A 19346-nucleotide genomic window follows, 5' to 3' on the forward strand; every position below is an offset into this window, starting at 1 on the left:
AGGCAACCCTGCAGACCTTTGCTTTCCTTGCTTATGTTTACATTAATATAAGCAATAATTCTATATTAAACTTCTTATTTCTATAATGCGTGATTTGCTGTGTTTCCTGGCTGAATCCAGACTGATAATAGCAGAAAAGATGATAATTTCCTAGATTCATTCTTTACTTGGAGGTTGATAAATCAAGATAGTCTAATTCTATCATTTTTTAATGTACTAAGTAGAAAACTTTTATAAAGAGAAACTTTGCCTTATTATTTTTTGGTTACCTTGAGGTACTATTTGCAGAGAAAAGGCATGATAAATCTTTTCCATTCTTTTTCTTTATTTACAATGTATTTATTTATTTATTTATTTATTTAGAACGTTAAGACTATTTATTTATTTTGAGAGAGAATGAGAGAGAAAGAGAGAGACAGTGAAAGTGGGGGAGGAGCAGAGGGAGAGGGGGAGAGAGAGAATCCCAAGCAGGGCCCACACTGCCAGCACAGAGCCTGATGTGAGGTTAAACTCCATGAACTCTGAGATCATGACCCGAGCTGAAATCAAGAGTCAGACACTTAACTGACTGAACCCCCAGGTGCCTCTGTATTTACCTTTTTATTTTTATCAGTTACTATTTTATGTACGAGTCTGCTAAGTAATGAGTTGGTTTCCTAGGATCCTTAAGAATTGACTTTTTAAAAAATTGGCTTCAGTAGATAATTTGTTTTTTCCCAGTCTAGTGAAATTTTCATTTTAGATATTATATTTTTAAGTTCTAAATTTTGTTTTTAGATTTTAATCTCTGCTGAGATCCCATATTCATTAACTCATAATGGTTATATTTTTGTTTAAGTCCTTAAACTATATTTATAAAAGTTGCAATACAATCTTTTTGTGCCAGTTCTAATATCTGGACCATGCTGTTGTCTATTCTATTGACTAAATGTGTTTCAGTAGCACTATAAGTTCATATACGTAAACATATCAAGTGTGCTTCTCTTTATTTTAGTCATAATTACTGATGCTTAAATTATATTATATTTGGATAGTGGTTGCCTTTTCAAGCTACTTCCTGGATCCCTTAGATGTTATCCTTGTGAGATATGAAAGCTTCCTTGCTCTCCAGTATGACAAGATGCTCTAGGTTGCTTTTGTATATTAACCTATCCACAACTATAAAGCACCCATTTCTCCAAGAAGTCTGGTACCTTTTAGTGAATGGTGGCATTTAGAAACCAAACTTATAACTCCAGGGGTGCTTCCTGCTATTATTTTGTTTAATATTTCCAGGATCAATCAGTGGATAGATCTAAAAGATAAATGGACTTTTTTAATTGATAAAAATGCATCATGAATATAATATCTTTCACTTTCAGGATTATAAGATTTCAATTAACCCCAAAGATTTTAAATATGTATCTTCTATCACATTGGAAAAGTATGAGTTTTCAATGTCATAAATATAATTACTCATTTTCTTTACCTATAACAAAAGACAAATGGAAAGGTTAGATTAAATATATCAACCCTATTATTAAAAATATCCTTACTAAAAGCAATGTAAGAACACTTTTATATTTCATTTTCTTCTTAAGTTATATCTCATCAGGACCATACAGTAAAATTTTTGCTTTAAAAAGTCACTCGGTATAATTCTGGTTCAAAGATGAATTGAATATATTAATTAGAAAATGTTAAACTCATTTTTCAAACATTCTAAGACAGTGTTGAACTTTAATTTTCAGAGGTAAAAGGTATTGTTTTAAATAATTTTTTAAGTTTATTTTTATTTGAGAGAAATATAGAGAGCAAGCAGGGGAGGGGTAGAGAGAAGGAGACAGAATCCCAAGCAGGTTCCACACTGTCAGCACAGAGCCTAATGTGGGGCTCGAAATCATGAATCATGAGATCATGACCTTAGCTGAAGTAAAAACTTGAACGCTTAACCAACTGAGCCAGCTAGGCACCCCTAAAGTGTATTGTTTTAAAACAAGATTTGGGGGTGCTTGGATGGCTTAGTCAGTTTAGTGGCCAACTCTTGATTCTGGCTCAGATCATGATCCCAGACTTGTAAGATCAAGCCCTGTGAAGTGCTCCAAGCTGAGCATGGAACTTGCTTACGATTCTTTCTCTCTCTCTCTCTCCTTCACCCCTGTTCCTTTCCCCAGCTCGTGCACTCTTTCTCTTTCTCTAAAATACAGGGGGAAAAAAGATTTTTTTCATTGTACTGGAACATATCACAGTTTCCATTTGCTTGAGACATAAAATTCACCTATGATGTTACTATAAAAATGTTTAAGCATGCAAAAAAGTTGAAAGAATTACATATGAAGATCCTAATACTAACTGCTTAGATTTTGCAATTAACACTTTGTTGTATTTGCTTTATTACATATCTATAACTCTAGCCACCCTTCTGTTCTCTACTTAGTTCATCTTTCTTTATTTATTTCAAAGTATACCTTTTCCCTAAATTCTTCAAAATACTTACCATTAACTATTATTCAGTATTTTCTTAGAGCCCCCTTTTTTAAAAAGTAAACTTGCATACACTGTAATTCACAAATCTAAAGTGCATTTTTTCCTGAGTTTTGACAAATGAAAACACCTGTGCAACTTTAACCTTTACCAGGATATGGATAAATGTTCACATGCAGAAGCACCAGTATTTCAGAAAACAATTTTTTGCCTTTTGAATTGTATCATGCCTATGGGGATTCCCTAATCCAAGTTCATAAAATAAATATTCAGAAGGTGAAATCTACAGTTAGTTTGTGGATAAATGTTACCATAAATTGCCTGGATATCTGTGCTAATTTTAAAAAGTCATGGGGCACCCGGGTGACTCAGTCGATTAAGCATCCAACGCTTGATTTCGGCTCAGGTCATGGTCTCATGGTTCATGGGTTCCAGCACCATGTTGGGCTCTGCACTGGCAGCATGGAGCCTTCTTGGGGAGGAGAGGGATTCTCTCTCCTCTCTGCCCCTCCCCACTTGCTCATGCACTCTCTCTCTCTCTCTCTCTCTCTCTCTCAAAAATAAACATTAAAAAAAATAAAATAGTCTTATATTTTATAGTTGTCTTGTGAGCAATATTGTGCCATTTTAAGTGTAGAAGGCACTTGGAGACTAAGGAGGTCATGAACACATGGTAATTTGGTTGTGTGATGGATATGCCTAGTTTGGATTGTTGTTTATGCTGAAGAGCTGATTTTGACACTAGAATGTAAGCAGCTTAAACTAGCATTCTGTTCACACTAAACTCCTGGGAGTGCTCTGCAAATATTATACCTTGTGAGGGATTGCAGCAGGTGTGAAAAGGGAAAAAGTGTGTTTTGATTTTGTGTTTTAGCCAAAGGACAGAGGGTACTACCAAAAAAATAAAGTTTTGAAAGTAGCAATGGTCATTTATTCTTATTAATATTGTTTTCAAAGAAGCATTTTAAAAAACAAAACATGGTAAAACCTTGGATTGCGAGTAAGTTGTTCTGCAAGCATTCCTCAAGGTGAGCAAACATTCCTAATAGATTTTAACTTGATAAACGAACAATGTCTTGCAATGCAAGTGGTACATGATGCCAAATGTCACATGATCACAACCGAACCAAAGGTTCTTTTCTCTCTCTCTTTCTCTATGGGATTGTGGGTGATCATCTCCATACTCGGATGTTCAGTCTCAGGCCATGGTGTTTGGCAGAAATCAGTGATTTTTCAGAACGTTGGAAGGTGTTCACAACAGGCACTCGTGCATTTCTTATCACTTCATAGCACTTATGGACAGTCCTTTGCTTTTTCATACAAGAGGAAGCTTGGGAATGCTTTGTTTCATTCTAGATCAGGCTACCTGCAGGTATAAACCCTTTCCTCTGCTGCCCTATTGCCAGTTACATTAAATACAGTGTATGACAAGAGTTTATATAATACTGTACTGTAGTCAACATCCGTGTGAGTGTATACAATGGCTCCCATGCAGAAAAAGATTCCATTAAGCCAACAGAAAGCAGTGATTCCGTTAGCGATAGTGAAAGGTCATACACAATAACCCTCCTCTCTCTTATCTCCTTCATACCAGCCATGAAGGTTTTCAAAAGGTAAGTGCAGGTTAATTTTTTTTTTATGTTTTGTATTTTCCTTATTATTTTGTATTATATTACAGTATTGTAATCATTTTTATATGGATATTTTGGGGTTGTAGAATGAGTCATCTGAGTTTCCATTATGGGAAAATTCTCTTTTATATACAAGTGCTTTGGATTATAAGTATGTTTCCAGAACAAACTATGTTCCCAAACTAAGGTTTTACTCTATAAGAGATAAAACTACATAAACTCTTGGAAAACAGAGACAGATCTCTGTGTTTTTTTTTTCTTTTTAAACAGGAATACCTTACATCCATCCCCTTTTGGTGCTGGGCTGTTGGTGGGTAATTATACATTAGAACCTTCTGCCATTATGAGCATGATGACAAAGGCATATCTAGTGAAAACATATTCATTTCTCTACCTGATTTATTTGATGATTATAAGATGTTACATGGCCTTTAGACAGGGCAATTGGTTTCCTTTTACCCTGACAATTAACCTGTGCTACAGGCGAGCTTTATAGTAGACCAAAGACCATTTCATAGGAATCGAGTTCAATTTGGTATATAAAGGGAAATCTTATTAAAGAAAATCACAATACAAACCTTTTAGTATATGTACTATAGTAGAATGAAAACATATTTCTTCAAGAATGTTAGAAAACATACCCACTTATTAATTATTCAGTAACTGCTGGGAAACAAAACACAAGGACCACATTTCTTCATTTCAGTTTCTCTGAAGCAGAGCCTAAGATAAGAATTTGGGTGTATGTCACTCATTGAAAAAACACATTCAGGAAACAAGGAATAAGGAAAGTAGGATTGGCTAGGGGTCCTGAGATTGAGGCCCCATTATAGGCTAACTAACTGGAATTTAAATAGAAACTTAAAAAATAAAAAGATAGGCCAGAGGAAGTAGCAAAGCAAAGATATGGTCTCTGGAGCACGGAAGGATGAATTACATTACAGAGATTATTCCACTTTAAGGAAAGAGGGAACCAACTTTTATAATCCCATGTCAGTAAGTCATTAACTGACTGCAGGCTGCATCAACATGCAGGGAAATCTAACATTCTTGGTGAGGTGGCTTCTGTTTAGCCAAGGGAAATTCTACCAAGAAGGGGTGGCTATGAGCAATTAACAGCCAACACTCACAGTGATGGAGACTGCTTTTAACCAGATGGTAATGGGATGCGGGCAGGCCACCAGCAGAGTTCATTACAGCATGTAAACAAAAGCATTATTATGAAAGGACTATTTTTACAATCTCCTATTTCTAAAGTCACATCTTTGTAATTATTGAGAAGCAATTTGCTATAGATCCTGGGCCTTGATGATTGTATGATCTCTTGGGTTTCAGACAGTTCACCGGTATGTCAAGGTGGAGTTCATAATGAATGAATCCATACACAGGAGTCTCTCTGGCAAATCATGAATTGTGTGGCTATTATTTACCTACTTGTTAGTAGCTAATCACTTAAAAAATATAAACTGAATTGGAATATTTTCCATCCCACTAATTCATATAGTAATGAAATGTAAAAAACTAAATAAATGCATGTGTAAAGTCATGACTCTTTATCATTATAAATACAGAGACCTCGTTGATATTTAAATTTTGGACTTATATGTAATCCAAAAGGATCAGGTCCAAAATATTCTAGGTCAAAGATGGTCTACTACCATTCTACATCCCTGAAATTTATAGTTAAAAAGGTAATATATTCTGACAAACTATTATATTAAATGAAACTTTATTTGAGCTGAGATTTGAAGGATGACATTCCCCAGAAGTGGAAGAGCATGTGCAAAGATAGCATGAGAGGGTATGCAGGATCTCTTCTGGGAGCTGGGAGTTATTTGGTTTGAATGGTGGGTAAAATAAGATGGGGAATAAAGGTAGGCATGTAGTTAGAAACTATGTAGAGCATGGAGCCCTCTGTTTCCATAACACAGAGTTTAAATATTATTTTAAAGGCTATAGGAAGGAAATGAAGAACTCTTATTTATTTATTTATTTATTTATTTATTTATTTATTTATTTTGGAGAGAGAGCATGCACAGCAGTGGAGAGGGGCAGAGAGAGAGAGAGAGAGAGAGAGAAAGAATCCTAAAGCAGGCTCCATGTGGAGCCTGATGTGGACCTCAATCCCATGACCCCAAGGCATGACTTAAGCCAAAATCAAGAGGCAGCCACCCAACCGACTGAGACATCAAGGGGCCCCAGAATTGAAGAACTTTACACTGGAGAATGATGTCATCATATCTCTGTGTTAGATTGGGGTGCGTTTGCTTTGTTTGTATGACCTCTGGCATAATATCTTGGACACCATGTGTAAAGAGTAGAGACAACTCTCTTATTTTACTATTAAAAATACTTACAAATATATTTTAAAGACTCCATATACTTCCCTCCCTATTGTTTTACTTCTGACAGGAAGATAAAATATCATTACTATAAGGAAAGAATATTCTCAAATTTCGTTTTCAAAGTAAGCATGGATACAAAGCCCTCTGAAGTTCACATGAGCAGTTTTTCAAGTTATGGCCCTAAAATCCTGAAGTTGATTAAAGTTAGGCTTGACAAACATTTCTTAATGGATACAACAGAATGAAATATTCTCAGAAAGCATAATCTAAGTAAGGCTAAGTATTGCTTTACGAAACCTGCTTCAGTTAATAGAAAGTGTATGTGTGCATACAAGTGTACTAGTATACAGGGTCACTATGTAAATTGTATTTTATGCCATGGACCATGACAAGAGAATTTGGAAGTCCCTGGTCAGAGAAGTGACAGTGTGAATGCACAGAAGCTAGCTCTGTATGTAGCTAACACTTATTTCTTACCAACTCTCATTTTCCTCTTTCTAGTCTTAATCTTCCTGGGGATCTGATAGAGTGCTGTTCCATCTGTGAATTAAAGGAAGAGTAAGACACTTCTAGTGCCCTTACTCAAACAAATTTTTGTAGTAGAGCTGAAGGCAACCTCCACTCCTCTAAGAGTTTTTTCTATATCTTGAATGAGTTTCTTAATCTTCTCATCGCTGAAATGGAGATAATAAGACTGTAAAGGATCGATAGTTCTTTGAATAAGATAATATAAATGGGGTACTTAGCACAGTGCCTGGCATATGCTCAGTAATCAGTAGGTATTAGCTAATATTGATTATGATTTTGTTGTTTCACATGAAATGGTTAAATAACTTCCACATTAAAATGAAATAGTGATTTGCTAGGTTTTCCTTGATGAATCAGGAAAAAAAAAAACTAGTAGGTTAAAATAAAAATCTCTGACACTTCTGCAAACTATCCAGTAAGACAGGTAGGTGATGAATATGCTGTCATAGTAATTTTAGGACTTTATCTATACTTCCATCATTTCATGTTGCAGTTTTTCAAAGAATAATCTAAAATTGCAGCTAAAATCAGTGGGTAGCAAGTTGAAATCCAGGGTATACCACTTAGTCCTTTTACTTTTTACCAATATTACAACTAACAGTAAATCATGTGAGTTGCATCATATTACCTCCCAAGGCATCTAGTTGTATGAATAATTTAATTATTTATGAGAACAATTCATTAGCAGAATCCATATATTCGTTTATTTAATCTATGTGTATAACTTTTCCTTGTTCCTGAGAGATCATTCCCCCAGATCATTTCTCATAATAAATGCTTTATTTATTTATTTACTTACTTACTTTTTACTTTAAAAATACTTTATTGCTGAAAAATGCTAACCATGATCTGAAGTTTGAATGAGTTGTAATCACTGATCACAGATCAGCCTAACAAATAGAATAATTAAAAAGTTTGAAGTATTGTTGAGCATCACCAAAATTTGACAGAGACACAAAGTGAACAAATGCTGTTGGAAAAATGGCACCACTAGGGGCGCCTGGGTGGCTTGGTTGTTAAGCGTCCAACTTCGGCTCAGGTCATGATCTCTTGGTCCGTGAGTTCGAGCCCCGCGTCGGGCTCTGTGCTGACAGCTCAGAGCCTGGAGCCTGTTTCAGATTCTGTGTCTCCTTCTGTCTCTCTGACCTTCCCCCATTCATGCTCTGTCTCTCTCTGTCTCAAAAATGAATAAACGTTAAAAAAAAAAGAAAAAAAAAAAGAAAAATGGCACCACTAGATTTGCTTGACATAGGGTTGCCATAAACCTTCAATTTGTAAGAAACACAGTATCTTTGAAGTGCAATAATGCAACATGAAACAGAGCAAGGTATGCTTGTACCTAAGGATAGAATTACTAGGTCATAAACTCTTTGCTTAACATTTGGAGGAACTACCAAACTGTTTTCAAAAGAAACTGTACCCATTTACATTCCCGTAAACAATGTATGAGAGTTCCAATATTTTCACATCCTCACTACTGCTGCATTTATATTTAATCAGCAACAAGTAGCATTAGAGACATATCTTTACTGCATATCTACAGGTATTCTTAGCATTGTTCTGATTTCTGTGAAGTGTTAGTAAAATAAAAGTCTGGTGTTGCACCAGGAGACCAATATCGTTGGTGAGGTTATAAACCTTGGTCTACCTTTTCATGTACCATGATCAAAACAAGATGGCTCACTTTAAAATATGCTTTATAAACTAAATGATGAATTTGTGTACAGAGAGAAAGGGAAATAAAATCAGGGAGTAGATTGTAAAAATTGATCTGCACGATAAATTTTTTAACACCAGAGGCTTAAAAAATGTTTTGGCTGTTTCATTTTGCGCATTACTTTTGGCTTTACTATTCCAAATTTTTATTTGAGTTTGAAGTCCGGTGGACAGGGAGGGACTCTGTAAAGCACCTACCACAAATTGCCAACACTCCGTTTATGACCTACTGCTGACCCCTGGTAGAAAAGCTGAGCTAGCAACCAAAAGCACATGCTGGAAGGATGCTTGTGGCCCATCTGGGGAAGGAAAAGGTGCTTAGTTGCTTTTTTTTTTTTCTTCCTTTTGGTCTTCTGCAACAGATCACGCTGTACTCCTGCTTAAAAAGAGAAAAGCACAATCCAAAAAAGCTTGTCCATCTGCTAGCATTTTTCATCCACTAGTGCCCTTTGAGATAAACTGTTTGGGAAGAACCAGGGCTAGATGTTCTGTCATGACTGGTAATGTAAGAAAGGCATTTTCTGTTCAAGCAGTTTTTTAAAACATCCGTACATAAGACTTTATGATGAAAAATATGAATGGGGCTTCATTTGTGGAAAGGATATAGCTTTTTCTTAGGAAGTAAATGGTCATATGCACATTAGTGAAGAGAATACGTGTAGTTAGTAAGAGGTTATGTGTGTACTGACTCTATTCTGAAAAAAAATAAAACCCATGGGGGTGCCTGGGTGGCTCAGTTAAGCATCTGACCCTTGATTTCAGCTCAGGTCACGATCTCACAGTTCATGAGTTTGAGTCCTATGCTGGCCTCTATGCTGATAGTGTGGAACCTGCTTAGGATTCTCTCTCCCTCTCTCTCATCCTCTGCCCCACTTGTGCACTCTCTCTCTCTCAAAATAAATAAACATTTTTCAAAAACTATATTGAGATTGTCATCAAGCTATGTAATAATGGGTTGCTCAAAATTCAGTAACTTGCTGGCTTAAATTACCCACAAAAAGACAAGGTTGAAAAGTTAAGATCCGTGGCAGAGAGAGAAAATAATATTCAAATTAAATTTGCTCTACCTTTAAGCCTGTTTTGTAGTAAAGTATGATTTTTCTCATGCTTAATTGAAAATGTCTCTACTGTATGTTAAAACTCATTAAAATGAAGAGAATTTCAAATGGAATTAGTTAATTTAGAAAGTTCCATGACAAGCTATTATGTTTAACAACTGAAGAATGAAAGAAAACATCAGCATGTGGGAAGCACCGAGTTAGAGATCCATCTTCTGGGACTGAAAAGAGATGTCCCTTTCTTTATTGTTCGTGTGAGTATTCATGAGGTCTCTGACTGGCATAATTTGATGGGGCTGCTGGGGCCATGCCACTCACAGATTCTGCATCTTTCCCAACTAGAAAGGAATCACAAGGGACACCCCTGGAGTGGATGGGGTATTGCTCAGTGACTAATAAGGTTTTGGACCTTAAATGTTTTGTTAATTCTTTTGACAGTTTTCAGAAAGATTATGCCTAATATTTCCCTGGGATCTTTTTCCCTTATTGAATAAGGAAAGTTGCTGAACTGAAATTAAAGGGATCTGAGAATCTCTAGAAGATAGTTGCAAATAAAATGATGAATATTCTCCCTTGTGGACACTATCAGGAGTTCATAGAATAGGAAACTTAGTTTTTTGAATGTAAAGAAACTACTATCTGTCATACTAAAAGAAGAGGGATTAGAATGAACTTAATTCTGATTATGTGACAGAATGTGCTGGTATCAGACTAAGGCTGTTTAGAACTCTCTATTGAATCAAATGGAAACACACACACACACACACACACACACACACACACAACCCTTTCACTACATTTTAATTCATCCTCCCTCCTTCCATGGGAATGGCCCTCAGATGAGCCTAGGGGATGACAAATTGAAGTGATTGCCCTAGGGCTTGCTCTTTGCCTCTCATTCTCCAACCCCTTAAAAGGATCAGGCATCTGGGGCTAGAATGGAATTACTGAATTGGTTGAGGGAGAAAGGGAGGCAGAAAGAATGTCACCAGCCAGCACTGAAAAATTATCTAAGATACATAGTCTTCAAACAACTAGTCTGAAACTGGCTACTGTGTAACTATGTCCACAATTTTTGAACACATTTACAATATGCCTACAATTTTTGCATGAGTCTTTTGTGATTCTTTCATTTTTTTGTTCAATATTACCATTGATGTACATTTTTAGAAGATTTCATTTGTGTGAAAAAACAGAGGCCAAAGTACATGGTAATTCCACCCCCCCTCCCAAGCTCTACACTTTCTCACAGATGTGGTCAACTCAATTGTCCACACAGATTCTACCGTAACCAGAAATATCACTGCAGGTGGGCTCTTTGATGTAGACTTGTAGAAGTCTATTAAGTTATCTTAGGTAGTTATACTTAGTTAACCCAACAATTATTACTCATGTTTACTATATGCCAAGTTCTTTGCTTGGGATAGGCAAAGTCAAATAAGATGTGCATTTTGTCCTCAACCAGGGAGTAGTTTGGTGGAGAGAATTATTAGTTAATCTGAGAAACATTTTAGTACCACAGCTACCATGATAGATTCGTAAAAATATGGAGAAGTGAGAGCTAAAACATTGTGAATATAAAACGATTGAAGAGCAATAATTATTAGAGTAAGAACTGATTTTTTAAAATTTTTTAATGATTATTCATTTTTGAGAGAGAGAGAGAGAGGGAAAGAGCGCAAGCAGGGGAGGGCAGAGAGAGGGAGACACAGAATCTGAAGCAGGTTCCAGACTCGGAGCTGTCAGCACAGAGGTCCATGCAGGATTTGTACCCACGAACCGTGAGATCATATCCTGAGCTGAAAACAGACGCTTAAATGACTGAGCCACCCAGATGCCCCAAGAACTGAGTTTTAAATTAAAAAAAAATGTAACAAATCTCTGGTTTCTTTAGTGTGTGAAAGTTATGGTGTCAACAGTGCCATCTTTAAATACAAAAGTTACTTTTGTATGTAATTTGACTGAATATCTGGACACGTCCCAAATGTGTGCCTGTATCATGGAAAACGTATAAAAAAGTTTCATTGCAAGTACAGGAGATTATGCCGGACAAAAAAGGTAAAGAACAGAAAGGGAAATATACGATGGATGAAATAGATACTTGTTTTTGGTCTGAATGAAATTTCACAAGACTCTTCCTCCTACCCAAGACACCAAAGTGAAAGTAGATTTTCCCCCTAAAACATAGAATAAAAAGCTGGAAGAAAATGACTGGATTTGGATAGACTATACATTATTAAAGAGCAAAATACTATTTATCTAATATTCTTCCTTCAGATTATTTCAAGTTCTAGGCAGAAATATACTTAAAGGCTGTTTTTTCCCCTCAGAAATTATTTTGCCTTAAGCAACACTTTGTTAATAGTTAATTATAAATAATGCATTAGGCTGAATTCTCTTAAATAATTTTATGCGCAAAGGAGATACTGGTAACATGCTTCCTGTGTAGATAGATAAGCAATGGTTGTCACATTCACACCTATTCTATCACGTGACCTCCATTTCTTAACAATAATCCCTATTACTTGCAGCAATTAATAAAGTTTTTTTTTTTTTTCTGTTCTAAGATCTTCTCTTGCATCAGAGATGACCATCTACAGCTATTAATTCAGGAGGGCATTGAAAACTAGGTGTTACATTTGGCTTTGCGAGGATAAAAATGTGGGATGTCATTGTGGAAGCCCTTAACTTCATTTTTGTAATGGCCCAGCTCACATTTCTAGGCAGCCAATATTGCTTATATATTTACTCAAAAATTAAAATATTTACCCATATTTACCCAAAATATGTTAATCCCTTTGTAATCTGTTCATGTTCATTCAACATTAGGTTTTAGGCAGGTGTGATTGGCTATGATGCTCAAAGCACTTAACAAGTGAGAATTGATATTTGCTGCCAAGCTGTCTTGCTAACATCATTTTCACTGTGTTCTGCTTTTCTGCCCACGAAGTTGTTATTGTGTTATTCAAAAAAAAGAAGTCAAAGCTTATTTAGAGTAATGTGGATTTCTAAAATTACATCTAATAATTTGATCTCTCGATCAGCTATTGTGTGCAAAATTATTCTGAATGATTGCAAAACTATCTTTATCATCACCATTTGCATTTTTGGTTGGAAAATAAAATTAAGTGTAAAATGTATTAATACAATTTTACTGATCTTTATGATTTATATTTAATGCATACAAATATGTTAAAGGGATGTAGGAATTATGAGCAAAATTAGATTATAATGTCACTGTTGAGTGACACTAAAAATATACATACTGAATAAACACATATTTTTCCATTCCTGGTTTTCCCATTTACTCTAAGGAATAATTTTGATTTTTCAAACATATTCTACTTACATAATCCATAATTTCTACCACTTATTATTTTTTTTTAGTATAAACCTCAGGCTTAATTACATATAAATACTAGCTTGCACAAATTTCCCATGGGGAAATACTTAATATACAAAGAATTTCAAGGTTTTGGAAGTAATATATTCTTAAAATCAAAAACTGTGATTGTGTATCAAATTCTCTGGAAACATAGAATACACTACTCCAATTTCAACACCTTTCACAAATGAAAACAATAATTGGTCCAACATCCAGTATAGGAACTCAGGAAACATCACGAGGGTATCTGGATGGAAGGCCAATTTCATTGAATCAAGACACATTTTGGATAGAGACGGAGGTGATAAGCAAGTATTTTCAGCACACAAGAAATCTTTATTCAAAAATCTCCACATAGGTATTAACCTATTTCTTTACAGGCTTTCAAGAAGGACATTTTTGTGGGTTGGGTTTTACTGGCATACTGTTTTGTGACAAGAGTTTATTAATCCCATGCAGAGTCCTGACCAGAGTGTTGTAGGGTATATGCCATAGGAATAGAAATAAGGGTCTTTTTCATAAATTTGGAGATTTATAGAATATTTATAGGTAAGTATGTATATATTTAAATAACGTTATATATGGCAATAATAGCTACTCTGAGCCATATGTAAGCAATTGCACAATTGTACTTGTATTGCTGCTACTCAGGGAAGGTGAATTAGTCTAAACCCATAAGCAAGGGTTTTATCTTATGGTTAATCCTATAATCACAAGATTCTAGTTATCCCACACCAAAACGTAAATAAATGTATTATTTTTTATTCTAAGGATTACTTTATTTTTGCTTTACTTCAGCATAGCCTATGCCCTGAAATGTCACTTCAAGTTGGAAAATAAATGTGGATATTCTAATCACTATCCTCCCGACTTAATTTTAATGTTATTTCCTTACATAAGACATATAAAAAGGCAGGAGTTGGAAATATGGAAAGTAGAATGTTTTAGGTCAAGGAACACTGGAATAAAGTCACAGAGACCTCTATTCTGGTTCCAGAAGCTTGGACAAGCCATTCAGCCTTTCTGGGTCTCAGTTCTCCCACGTGGAGAATGTGGGGGTCCATCTTTATGGGTACATATAACTCGAATTGCCCATGCCTTTGGGAAATACAATCAGGAAGGAAACAACCTAGCTGAGCTCATGCAGGTCCTTGGGATTGCCTTTTGCTATATTTCTTATCCCTGAGTTATCTTGAATGTTATTTCTCATTCATCTAGTAGGGTAGTGTTATCTGACAAAGGAGAATGTGTTTCCGATTTTGGTCACATCTGAAAGGAATTTTTCCTGGAAGAAAGATTATGTCAGTACCCTGAAAAACATTATGTTTCTCTCTGTATTCCAGATCTCATATTATTTTATTTATATGAGAAAAGTTAGAATGTTGTCTTTTGACGTGAGAAAATCCCCTGAGATCATAAGGAAAACGAATTCCTGAAACACTAAAAGTCAGCCAAGTAAGTGAGAAAAAAAATATATCCAAAAAAGTTAAGTGGACGTAGAAATCACACTGAAAATCTGATTGCAACATTGCTTCTGTATCTAAAATTTATATTTAGCCAATGGCCATTCTAAGTAAGAAAGTAAATTTAAAAAAATTGTCTTTAATGTTTATTTAAGAGAGAGAGAGACAGAGAAGCAGAGAGAGAGAGAGAGAGAGGAAGATACAGCATCTAAAGCAGGCTCCAGGCTCTGAGCTGTCAGTTGAGAGCCCAATGTGGGGCTCGAACTCAAGAAACCTGAGATCACGACCTGAGCCAAAATCAGATGCTTAACCGGAGCCCTGAAAGTAAACAATTTAAGATTCAAAGCCATAAGCACTTAGAAGCAAAAGATAGAGCAAATCCATGATTGTGGTGTAATATTTCAGATGTTCAATCTTATTCCAGTATATGTACAATCTCACATTTTGAAAATATAGGTGTTGATTTCACTTTTCCCTCCAGTTTAGGATTATACCCAAAACTGAGACACATTTTAGCCTAAAAAAGATAACATTAAAGGGAAGGATCATGCAATTTGCACAGATATGTTTTCTCAAGATACAGTAACTTTTTCCATTATGCTCTGACTGATATTTTTTAAAGTTAAATGATTTTAGTGTATTTATAAAACCACTAATGTACGTACTTCACTGTGCACTACAGAAAATAATTAAATTGGGGGTCAGTCAGTTAAGCATCTGACTTTGACTTAGCTCATGATCTCACAGTTGGTGGATTCAAGCTCCGTGTCGGGCTCTGTACTGACAGCTCAGAGCCTGGAGCCTGCTTTGGATTCTGTGTCTCCCTCTCTCTGTCCCTCCCCTGCTCATAATCTGTCTCTCTCTCAAAAACAAATAAACATTAAAAATTAAAAAAAAAGAAAATAATTAAATTGATATTGATTTCTTCACCTATAAAATGGAATATATGCAATATGTATATGAAATTAACCATTACAAATTTATCAAGATATAAAATGTATCCATTCTACTTAATCTTTTCATTATTGCTTTATCCTACTGCATCTAATAATCCCAGACCAATACTAATATTACCACTAACAATATGATGACTAAATGCATAGAAGATTGCTTTTCAGATGTTTATGCCATTTGGCTATATTCCATTACCTATATTTAAAATACTGGATTACATCTTTCATCTGTGTTGTAGGCACATTTTTCTGACATGTCTTTGGTGTGGGAATATTTTCTGCCTCTTTCTTTTCAAGATTGTCATCTTGTTATCAATTTCTGGGGTCCCTGCCTCTCAGAGCCTTCTGATGTCACCTTGTCTCTTTCCTGTTTTCCATTTTTGTCTTTATACCATATAAATATATTTGCTGTTACTGGTTCAGCCCAGCCAAATATCTTTCAGTATGTGGGATACCTTGTCACTTGGTCTGGCTGAAGATACTTAAAAATGATTTTTGTTTGTTGCTTTTTGTTAACCTAGTTTCTTCGTTTATTGGGTTATTTGGGGGGAATGAAAAATCTATGCTTCTACTACTGCTGCCATATTGCCATATTGCTCTCCAACTTTTTACTTATTTTTTTTTAACGGACACCATACCATCAGACTAGATCCCTAAACCTGAATATACTGTAGGCCGTTGATCCAAGTAGTAGCACAAATAAGGCTGCTCAGCAAAGATGGGGGTTAATATATTTAAGTTTTCAGCATAACATAAGGATGAGCTTTATTTCATTTGCAGACTGTTTTTTAACATGTTTCAATGTCACTCTCAGAGGGAGAAGGGCACTAGAAGGGAGAGCATACTTATTTTACAAATGCATCTGTATATTTATTTATAATTATATAAATGGGGTGCTTAAAGGACAAACTCTGTCAACCTTATTATCCAAAGAAAACCTAAGCACAGAGCATGAGGCTTCATTATACAGTTATTTATGGCTTGGGGTTATGCATGTGTGCCTGCTTGCATGTGTGTGTGTTTCCTTCCAAAGAGAAGGTACTAGAGAAGACAAGGCTCTCGCTCTGAAAATAGTACATTTAAAAGTGTGAGGCTTCGGAGGTTGTTAGCATTACACATTTATCAGTTTCCAACTCCTAAGAGGAGGCAGTATAATCTCGTGCTCCACCATCCTGGCCTTGACCCGGATATACCCAGGTGTCATCATCAGTATGTAAAGGACGTTGGTCCCTTTGCTGTCTCTAAATGACTTCTCTTGCAAGGTGACATGGTGACAAATGCCGTGTGACTCACCATGTGCTGCAGCTTATTTTACTTCCAAATAGATTTGGTTGAAAACTACAGATGGTTTAGAGAAAACAATCAAGGAGAATAAGCTGTTCCTCCCAGGCCCCTCCAGTGGTGCCGTTAGCCAAAGTCTCTCCAGGTCCAAGTTACTCAACTCCTGTTCAGCACAGTGTCTCACTGAAAATTTGCAATGTTCATTAATTCTTCACATGTCGCTAAAACTTCACTGACAACCTATAAAATGATCAAAGTATACAACCAAAAGGTGAATGTTAATAAAAGAGGACTTAAAGAAAAACAAAATCAATCAACTGAAGATCGAACAAATTAGCTCCTTACGATTTGACTCAGAACTATACCTCATTTTTCAATGTTTATTTATTTATTTTTGGGACAGAGAGAGACAGAGCATGAACAGGGGAGGGGCAGAGAGAGAGGGAGACACAGAATCAGAAACAGGCTCCAGGCTCTGAGCCATCAGCCCAGAGCCGACGCGGGGCTCGAACTCACGGACCGCGAGATCGTGACCTGGCTGAAGTCGGACGCTTAACCAACTGTGCCACCCAGGGGCCCCAGAACTATACCTCATTTTTGATTAGCCTGTTGGCATACACTTAATTGAAATCAACTTCCAATAATTATTGTAAGATATCCTCTCAATAGACATTTACTATTGGTGATCGTTTCTCGATGTATACAAATATTGAGTCATCAAATTGTATACCAAGGAACCAATGTAATCTGTCAATAAAAGGTAGAAAGAATTACTAAAAAAATTGAAGTCCAAGACTGAGGAAACAAATGAGAAGGGAAGAGCAATGACAGCATCCTTGAGAACTTTGGTTACTCCAGAATATATGGGGGATGGAGATGAGAAAGATTTAGTTGACACTCCCTACCCACATGAGTTCACTTTTTCTTTCTCTTTCCTTGTCAAAGACCATAATCTCATTTCGGAGTTTTTGTTTGTTTGGTGCTATTTCTTTAGTTGTCAGATCAATGCTGGCATTAAGCATAATGATAGGCTGTATTCGGTTCAAATTTTCAGCCATTGTGCTGAATAAACAATAATAATCTTGGCTGCAGTAGGTAGGATAATAGCCCCACAAAAATGTCAATATTTTGATCACAGAGACCTGTGACTACGTCACCTTACATGGCAAAAAGCTCATTGAGACAGGGATGCTAACGTGAGGACCTTCAGATGAGAAATTTAACCTGGATTAGAATTAGAGGCCCAATGTAATCATGTGAATCCTTAAATGTGGAGAATATGTTCCAGCTGCAGAGAACCAAACAGATCGCAGTGGGAGGGGGACTCAACTGCCACTGGTGGCATTGAAGAAGGTAGGAGGGGACCACCAGTGAAGGAATGCACTTAGCCCCTAGAAGCTGGAAAAGGCAAGGAAACAGACTTTCCCTTAAAGCCTCCAGAAGGGAACACATCCTTGCCAACACCTTGGATAGAGCCCAGTGAGACTTATGTTAGACTTCTAACTACAGAACTAAGTAAATATGTGTGGTTTTAAGCCACTAAATTTGTGGTAATTTCACACCAATAGAAACCTAATACACTGGCTAACATTGCTTGAGCACTTACTGTGTACCAGGCATGATGCTTAGTTGTTCACATGCCTTCTTTATTTCTTACAATCTTATTTTACATATGAGGAAAGTGAGATTTCTAGAGGTGAAGTACCTTTCCCAACTTGAAGCAAAAGGAATCATAGAGTGAGAACTTGAATCCGTACTCTCTGCTTTGGATTGCGCTCTGGGCTGCTCTCATATCCAGCCTCCCGTTGCCTTGCATGGGAGTTCCATTTGTAAATAGTGTTACCTGGAGACATAAGATCTCTAGAATTTTCTCTGGTAGTAATTCACAGACATCACAGTGAAATGTTTGTCTGGCCTAGGCTTGCCATCATTAAAGGTAGCTCTAAAAATATTTGATTAATTAATTACTTTCTGAAATAAGGAAAGACTTTATCCAAAAGGATTATTGAAGTAAGGGCAGCAGGACTATTGCAATAGAGGGAATGTTCAGGTCATAGACAACAAGCATCTCCAAAAATATTTATTTCTTATGAAGTAAAAGAGTAATGGAATATTTTATCAATTACTTAAAAATCAATGACACATTTTTAAAGAAGGTGGGTCTGGAAGTTTGGCAGGTTGTTTTCCTGCAGAAAACAGACTGAAACAATGAGAAATGCTGAATAATTTTAAAAAAATCTTATTAAAAGCATGAATGAGATAGTAAAATAATGAAGAGCCACATGATCAAAATCTAAATGAAATTGGAATCCAGAATCTCTAGAGTCAGTTTTACTCCATCTCCCAGGGTCCTCTCTTTGGGAGTGAGCTCCTTCATTCACAGTATCCGTTGACCTGAAAAACACACTCCTGCTTCCCATCCTTCCTGTCTCCCTACCAGAGGCCCTTTACTCCTAGATGCTCTCCATGGACCTAGATGCTTCTCTCAATTGCAATTAAAACACGCCATCAAATTCAACCATA

General features: G+C 36.1%; 2 long non-coding RNA genes across 2 annotated transcripts in view; one reads left to right on the forward strand and one right to left on the reverse strand.

Annotated features, from left to right (window-relative positions):
* Nucleotides 1-19346, forward strand: part of LOC109499001 — a 96915-nt gene that overhangs the window by 49924 nt on the left and 27645 nt on the right. The gene's annotated exons all lie outside the window — the stretch shown is intronic.
* Nucleotides 16257-18647, reverse strand: LOC109498999. Its single transcript, XR_002156091.3, has 2 exons — nucleotides 18529-18647; nucleotides 16257-17063 (listed from the first exon to the last, which is right to left on the reverse strand). It is a non-coding gene; the product is annotated as an uncharacterized LOC109498999 (long non-coding RNA).

Source organism: Felis catus, chromosome B1, assembly GCF_018350175.1.
Source record: "Felis catus isolate Fca126 chromosome B1, F.catus_Fca126_mat1.0, whole genome shotgun sequence".
Taxonomy (NCBI): domain Eukaryota; kingdom Metazoa; phylum Chordata; class Mammalia; order Carnivora; family Felidae; genus Felis; species Felis catus.